Raw genomic sequence first — 8,538 nt, 5'->3', positions numbered from 1 at the left:
AATTTCCCATCAAAGATTCACCTTTATTCTCCTCAGACCCGTTGCCTACCCTCCTAAAGGACCCGTTATCGGTCCTGTTGTACTGCAAATGCTGCAGCAATTGGGGTGACATTGTCAGGTCCTTCTGCTCAATTGTCAGCAACAGCAACCCCCTCCTCCTCACCATCAGAAGGATTGGAGCAGGAGATGCTCTTCCTGCTCTGCAGGTTACACAAGCCTGCCTCTGCTACAGCACTTCTGTTTTAACTCTTTCTTACCCTGAATGCAAATCTGCTCCTTGTTGCTTTAAGTCTGCGTTCTTACATATCATGCCTTTGCAGGCAAACAGAAAACGTCCTGCCATGCATCCCAGCATGATTCAGTTGCACCTTCGAGGGGGTACAGGGGTTTGTGCAAACTCACCCCAATACTTTAACACTTTCACAAGGTCTTTGATTCTCCACCCACCCCCACCCCCCTCAGGTTTTACATACATTAGTACAAGTTTTTATCTTACAACCTGTTTCATTCTGGTTGCTCCACAGAAGGAACCACAACCTGAGCTTTTTAACACAAAAATTTCAACAAGAACATCTTTCTAGTTTAGGTCTCAGCTTTTTTTTTCCTATCCTTTTCTAGAGCCATAATCAAAGATCAGGTGATGTTAATGCCGCACTCTTTCTGCCACACAAACATATCTGCACACATTATTTCATCCCGCTTTTGTTCTCTACGAAGAAACAACATAAGCTCTAAAATTGTGTTGCAATATAAGACTTCCTTCACATCGCCATCTTTCACCATCACCTAATGTATACAAAGGCCACCAATTCTGACAATATTTTAAAAATGTCTTTTTTGTTCAAATTTCCTCCGGGAATTTTGCCAAATTATTTCCAGTGCTTCAAAATACATCCCAGGAGTATTTTGGTATTTATTTCTTGGCTCGGTTTGCCCCCCATCTTCCTAATAAGTCTGATATATTTGTCTACAATGTATTAGTTATTTAGCCTTATTTCTTGGTCTCTTTTTTTTTTTTTTCAAATTTTTTTTGATTTTTCAATCGCTCTGTCCCTCTCTAGCTGGCCCCTCGCGGGGAACACGGACACGCAGATCGGGACTCCCACTCGCTTCGCAGTGACACTCACACACTTCACACTCTCCGGGCAGCCCGCAGTCACACAGGCAGTATGTTACAAGGTACCGTGCAGTTATGTACAACTTTAGGAACACTGACAGTTCACAAAGTATGCATTTCAATGAACAATTGCCAAAAAAACAGATTCTAGTTTTTCCTGGTCTTAAGCAGAGCGTTAAGTTTTCCGCTATTTGCCACGAATTACCAGAATATTATTATTTTCAACATACATTTCATAACTCCAAGTTTGAACATGTAACAAGACAACACATAGAACAAACAAGACACAGAGCGCTATTTCAGTTGTTACATTCTAGGAATTCCCCAATTCTTAAGACAACCTAAAGGAAGTTTTTAGCTTCCCCCTTTTTTTTCTTCTTTTTTTTTTTTTTTTCAACGCAAAAGTTTCCCTTTCACTTTTGCTCTGAGGTCCCTCTTGTTCCTGTGAGATTCCGCCTTATTCCATCCCTCCCCCCGCTTTCCGTCACGAGGCCTCCGGGCTTTTAGGAATGGCAGTAACCTTGGGTTTGCTCGATCTGCCCTCAAGATCGCTAGCGGCCACCCCTTGGTCAGCAAACCCCCTCCCAAGGTACCTTTCCTCCTGGGGACTACGCTGCGCGCCGGACGCCTCCGTGCGTCTCACCAGCCGCCCCGTTACTAAACATACCGTTTTATCCGCGGATCCAGGGGTTTCTCTTCTGCTCCCGGGTGAACAGCTGAGAAGAGGAGGCTCCTCCGAGGAAATCTCCCGGGGCGCGCCTAGGAGCGTCCGCTCCACAGCTGGTCCCTCAGCCGAGCAGAAATCCTCCTGCCTGGCTCGCCAAAATGACGTGCGGAATTAGACTCTATAACTTGAAAGTTATAAAGTAGGTATGTTTATTGCGCCCAGATGCACGGGGGATCGCTCCTCCACAAGCGTGCATGCCCGAAGTGACGAACCATCTCACATTTATACAATAAAACAAATGAATATTCAATTAACACCTATACATATTCGTTACCTAAACCCGCTTACTCTTGCTTCGTATGTTAATTAGCTTATCAGTCCTTTGCCTGGAATGTGGTGGTCTTGCAGGTTTGTAGGTGATTCATGTTCTTGGGACCATCTGATCTTCTCCAGCAAGGAGGCTTAGCACTCCCTTCCTCTAGATAGCATGGAATATCTCTCATCCTTTTCTCATCCTTTTTTAAATAGCCCCTTTGTTAGAGGAAGGTGTCTCCTCAAAACTGTAGACGTCTCCTCAAAGCTGTGTGCCTATGTGACCAGACATCGCACCCATGACTAGTCACCATACCCACATTCCTGGGCAGACATATACAATCACAGTCGATGTCCATTGTCCCCATTTCACACTATTTCTCCATATCAATATCAACAGGAATCATTCAGGTCAGCTTCCCACCAGGAAATGCACAAATAAAAAATGTGTTTATACTGCCCAGCAGGTATTTCAAACTAATTATAACCTATAAAGACTGTTTTAATGATGAGATTTAAAAAATAAAGCAAAAGCCAACAGCCCCTTAATGATATTTACAGCATAGCATGGAAGAAACAAAGCACCTTCCTAGGAAGCAGTTGCCCATGACTCTGCACTGGTAGAAAATCAACACTTCCTGAATGCAGACATTAATATATGAATCTTTCTTATTGCTTAGCATTTTGAGGGAAAATTACATGTACCCATAGTAGCTAGTTCTTTGTTTCATATTGAAACACCTCCTCTCCTCAAAGTCACCATTACTCAACTCATAAAGCTAATCACAGTCTTTACTTACACCAAGATCTTCTTGCAGTGTTGGAAAATCAGAGTAAGCTGATGTCAGTGTTATCTACCAGATACTTCTCCGGGGGGGGAGCTTACCAGGAGTATCTTCTAATATTGTCAAGTCTTAAAGGTGAAGCAACCACTTCACCTGAAAGAAATAACATGCCAAACATAGCAGTCTACTTGTCTGCCAATAGGCTCTCTTACTATCTTATGTCTAAGAACAGAGCAACAGATTATTTTTTTTGTAAAAAAAAATTAGTTTGGCTGCAGACTAACTTCACCATGGAAAGCCCCCACAAATAACTATGTTAAAACTGAATCATACCTTTTGTATGACAGCTTAATCATTCGTAAATATGGTCATACTATTCTGCATCATATTTAAGTAGGCAACTTTGGCATTTAGCAAATTATTGCCAGCTCTATCAGCATTCTGCTTTTCCAGGTTTATTTGAAAACCTGCTTAAGTCTGAACTCATAATTTCTATCAACTTGTATGAAAGCAGGAAGTCATGTCTTACATAGAGGTGATGGATGGGATTAGCAGCAATGGCAGAAACAGGAGAAATGCATTGCCTGAGGCTGATTGACTATCAGTGATTACCTAGTTGATCATTTGGCAAATGTGTTCAATATGCTATATGCTGTGTGCTCCTCTTACCAAAAATTGTAACCAGGAAAACTCTCCACAAACCAAATGATAGTTTAGAAAGCCAACATTGGTTTGTTGCAGCACTGGGTGCACGGGGGATCTTCCCTCCTAACATGCACACCAAGTTACTCGAGGGTACACATTATATACAGCACAGTACTTGCATGTTCATAGTACATTTGATATGGAGAAATAGTGTGAAATAGGGACAATGGACATCGATCCTGATTGTATATGTCTGCTCAAGGAATGTGGGTATGGTGACTGGTCATGGGTGTGGTGTATGGTCACATAGTCACACAGCTTTGAGGAGACAACTACCCTTCTTCCTCTAACAAAGGGGCTATTTATAAAAAGGATGAGAAAAGGATGAGAGACATTCCAATGTTATCTAGAGGAAGGGAATGCTAAGTCTCCTTGCTGAAGAAGATCAGATGGTCACAAGGACATGAATCACCTACAAACCTGCAAGACCACCACATTCCAGGCAAAGGACTGATAAGCTAATTAACATACGAAGCGAGAGTAAGCAGGTTTAGGTAACGAATATGTATAGGCCTTAATTGAATATTCATTTGTTTTATTGTATAAATGTGAGATGGTTCATCATTTTGGGCATGCACGCTTGTGGTGGAGCGATCCCCCGTGCATCTGGGCGCAATAAACATACCTACTTTATAACTTTCGAGTTATAGAGTTTAATTCTGTACGTCACATTACATATTCATTTTCATTCATGTACAGGATTGATTACAAGTTTCTTGCTTCTGATGCAAATTAGTGCACATCCTCAGACAGCACTACTGAAGGTTTTTACCAACCATACATCCTCCAAAAGCACGGGTTTGCCCTCTTGGTGTGTGTGTGGGGGTGAGTGGGTGGGAGGGTTGTTGGGGTCTGCAGCAGGCCTGCAGACAAGTTGATTTATGGAACTGATGGGAACGTATTGCAGAGGTTCTTCTCTTATCCGGAGTAACAGCAGGGAAAGCATTAAAGAGTTAAATCACCTTGTTTGTTAGGCAGTATAAGAATGTGAGTCAAATTTCCCACTATTACATACAAAACAGAGCAACTATTGGTTTTTTGTTGTTGGCTCAAGGACATGGCTGTGCGGATTGTGATGGTATGTGCTGAATGGATTTTAGGCGCCCCATTGCAGCAACATGTTACCAAAATCTGAGAAAATGTCAGCCTTTTTGGCATCCATTCACTCAATTAGCAGTATTGTTTGTTTGCTATTGCCTTGGTTGCCGTCATGTTTGCAAGGGCCCTGCAGAACAAGACAAACCTGGTACTAGCCATTCAAAAACAAAAAGGGGGAACTGTTGGGGTCTGCAGTGGGTCTGCAGACAAGTTACTTGACTTCAAAGACTTAGCCATGTACCTTTAAGACAGCCACAAATTGTCAGGTCTGTAAACAGGATGTGAAGAACTGGAACAACAGCAAATAGCAAGCAAGAAGAACACAAAACCTATCAGGGTCTGACACATGTACTGTCTAAGATATATAAATAATTTGTATAAACAGTAAAGACTTTTTGTCCGAACCCAGCCACACAAACATAGTGACTTTTCAGTCCATGTCCACCTGCCTCACCACACGGGGGGGTGGGGGTGGGGGGGGTTGGGGCGGGGGAGACATGGCTATTTCAGTTGGAGGTCCCTATCTCCCATTACCACAGTTACCTTTGTCCTAGTTTCAACTCATTTTATGTGTATTGCAGCACCTTATCAACTTGTCTCCTCTTTCAGCCAGAACTTTCTCACTTGGAGGCTTCTTTCTGCATAATTTAGATAACAGCGTTCTTATCATTACCTGTTCTTTGTTTCCTAAGGTTGACTCCCTTGATTAGAAGTCCTTTCATTCATCAGCTCGACCTAAACTGTGTGCACATACTTGTTTAACATTGTCCTGGTTTAACCCAGGCCTATAACCAAGTATCACACAACTGCTTTCTAACTCCCCCCTCACCTAGAGGGATGGGGAGGGGAATTAGAAAGGAATGTAAAACTCAAGGGTTGAGATTAGAACAATTTAATAGGTAAAGCAAAAGCCACGCATGCAAGCAAAGCAAAGCAAGGAATTCATTCACTACTTCCCATGGGCAGGCAGGTGTTCAGCCATCCCCAGGAAAGCAGGGCTCCATCATGCCTAACCGTTACTTGGGAAGACAAACGCCATAATGTAGGATGTTGCCCCTCTTCCTTCTTCTTCCCCCAGTTTATATACTCAGCATGACGTCATATGGTATGGAATACCTCTTTGGCTAGTTCGGGTCAGCTGTCCTGGCTGTGTCCCCTGCCAATTTCCTGTGCCCCTCCAGCCCTCTCTCTGGCAGGGCCCAAGAAACCAAAAAGTTATTGGTTTAGGATAAACATTACCCAGCAACAACTAAAAACATCAGTGTCCTATCAACATTGTTCTCACATCGAATCCAAAACACAGCACTGCACCAGCTACTAAGAAGAAAAAAATTAACTCTATCCCAGTTGAAACCAGGAAAAACGTATAGTTAAACACTAAATCAGAGTTCAGTAATTTGGGAGTTTAGGCAACAATTCCCCCCTTTGGGACTTTTTTGTATATATTTATATACGAAATAAGTCTCAGTCTCTCTGAACTTCTCTTAAATGCAGCAATACAACCCTTCACCATACAGTGTAATATAATGTACAAGCATACAAATATAACAATTAAGAGTAAAATAATTACAATTAACTTCTTAATCCATAGGTGTAAATCAGGAAATCAGGACGTTATTCAATTCCAAACTTCTTGAAATCCATAAGAGATATTGTTTTTCTGGATCTCATGCAAGATTTTAGTATGTTTCCAAATCTCTTCTAAATCAGTAGAAATTCTCCCAGATTGATTCATGTAAACGCAAAACCTAGTATTAACAATAGTACAAACTCCACCTTGAGATGCCAACATCATTTCTAATGCCATTCTGTTTTGCATAACTGTTACCATTGTCCAGGTTGGACAAGCCAGGCCTGTTAGTTAAAGCTGCAGAGCAACTTTAAATTTTCCTGGGAACAAGCAGGGTGAGAAAGAAAACATGGCATGTAGCTATATTGGTGTGATTGTCATGACTTGGCCGACTCTCCACGGGGGACCCTCTTCATCTGGTGCCCGAACATGGACCCATTAAGTTGCTTAAATGTGGTTTAGCTTAAATGCTGTTTGCTTAAATGTGGAAGTCTCCGTGAATCGGACCCGAAGGGAAGTTGTCCGATTAGGGAGCTGGAGGTCAGAGGCGGGCGGAACCTGGAAGGCAAAAAGCAAAGTCTAGAGTTCAGTGTAGAGCTGCAGTTTGCACCCCTGCCGAGGTAAGACCGCGATGAATAAAACGCGGCAGGGCTCTCCACTGATACCCTCTCTGAGAGAGGGGAGAGCACTCCGGAAGACCGCGACGGAATTAGACACGGCAATTAAACTGTTAACTAGTATCCTCTTTAAGAGAGCTGAGAGCACTAGAGAAAAAGAAGTGGAGGCTTTAGTTCGCTGGGCACGAAAAAAGGGTAAGATTCCCGAGCCCGTGTTATTGTTTAGTATTATGGAATGAAGTGGGAAATTGCCTCTGGGATACTACGATCGAGGGAGGCAAAGAAGGAAAAGAAGCTAAAGCGTTCGGAGCTACGTGGTGGTCGATAGTTAACACTCTGGAAACTATGAAGGTGGAAAAAAAAGCAGCGGCAGCAGCCATAGAAGTGTTGGGGGGAGATGTGGTAGAAAAGCTGGTAGAGCAGAAGGATGATTCACCTAAGCCTTCTGTCTTGGCTAAATTTTTTTGTAGTTGGGCATACTCGTCCTATGAAGGGTATGTCCGCCTCTGTGAGTTCAACAGTACAGGAGTTTTTAGATAATACAGCAGACAAACCGGAAGTTACTCCTCAGGGGTCTGTTGTAACTGAGCCGAAACTGGAAGAGGCTGTTGAGCCTCCCCAGGAAGGAGGAGCAGTGAGTCCTGCTGCACCAATCGGAGCTGTGGGTGGAGTAAGGCCAAAACGGAGGGTGGCAACAGCTCACAGATAAAATCAAGGTGGGCAAAAGCGCCATCCAATGTCGTATCCTCCCCTTCCTGTAACATCATCAGACGAATTTGAGGAGGAAGGTGGAGAGAAGCTTTGTGATAAAAATACAGAGAAATCTTTACAGGAGGTAATAGATAAATTAAGAAAACTGGAAAAGGGAGTTGAAATGAACCTGCCTACTACTTCGACACCTGTAGTTCCTCCAGTTAGCCCAACTACCCCTCCGATGCTGAACTTGAGAAAAGATCCAATTCTACAGTGTTGGTCTGCTGTTGTTCATGATACTATTTTGGAGGATGACTGGAAGGTGACTTGTCCAGTAGTGATTAATAACCTTGGTGCACAATGGGAGTCGCATGATTGGAAAATATTGCAACAGGCAAAGCAAATGGTCACTACTCATGGTCTGCGTTCAGAGGCTGCACGACAGATCATACAGATTATTACATGATTTGCAGAAGGTTAATGATAAGATGTTAGTGATGGGAGCGTTGCAAGCTGGTCTTCCAACTCCTACAATGATCCCTCAGAATTGGCAAATTGTTGTGATGGACTTGAAAGACTGCTTCTTTACGATTCCCTTACATCCTGACAACACGCAAAGATTTGCATTCACTCTGCCATCAATAAACCGTGCCGCTCCAGCCAAACGGTATGAATTGGTTGTCTTACCACAAGGAATGAAGAACTCTCCTACGATGTGTCAGACTTTTGTAGATTGGGCACTTGTTCTGGTATGACAATGTTGGCCTCACGTCCTGATCTACCATTATATGGGTGATATTTTATTGGCCACTGAACAAGGGATTTCAGATGATCAACTGAAATGGCTTGTTGACCACCTTCTATCATGTGGTTTGATTGTGGCGCCTGAGAAGGTTCAATGTTTGGCCCCATGGAAATACCTAGGCTGGCTCATCTCGGATGCTCAGATCCGACCGCAGAAGGTGACCCCTACT

Source organism: Falco naumanni, chromosome W (genome assembly GCF_017639655.2).
Source record: "Falco naumanni isolate bFalNau1 chromosome W, bFalNau1.pat, whole genome shotgun sequence".
In the NCBI taxonomy this organism is placed as follows: Eukaryota; Metazoa; Chordata; class Aves; order Falconiformes; family Falconidae; genus Falco; species Falco naumanni.
The sequence above is the reverse complement of the archived record's forward strand: the minus strand, read 5'-3'. Positions refer to the sequence as shown.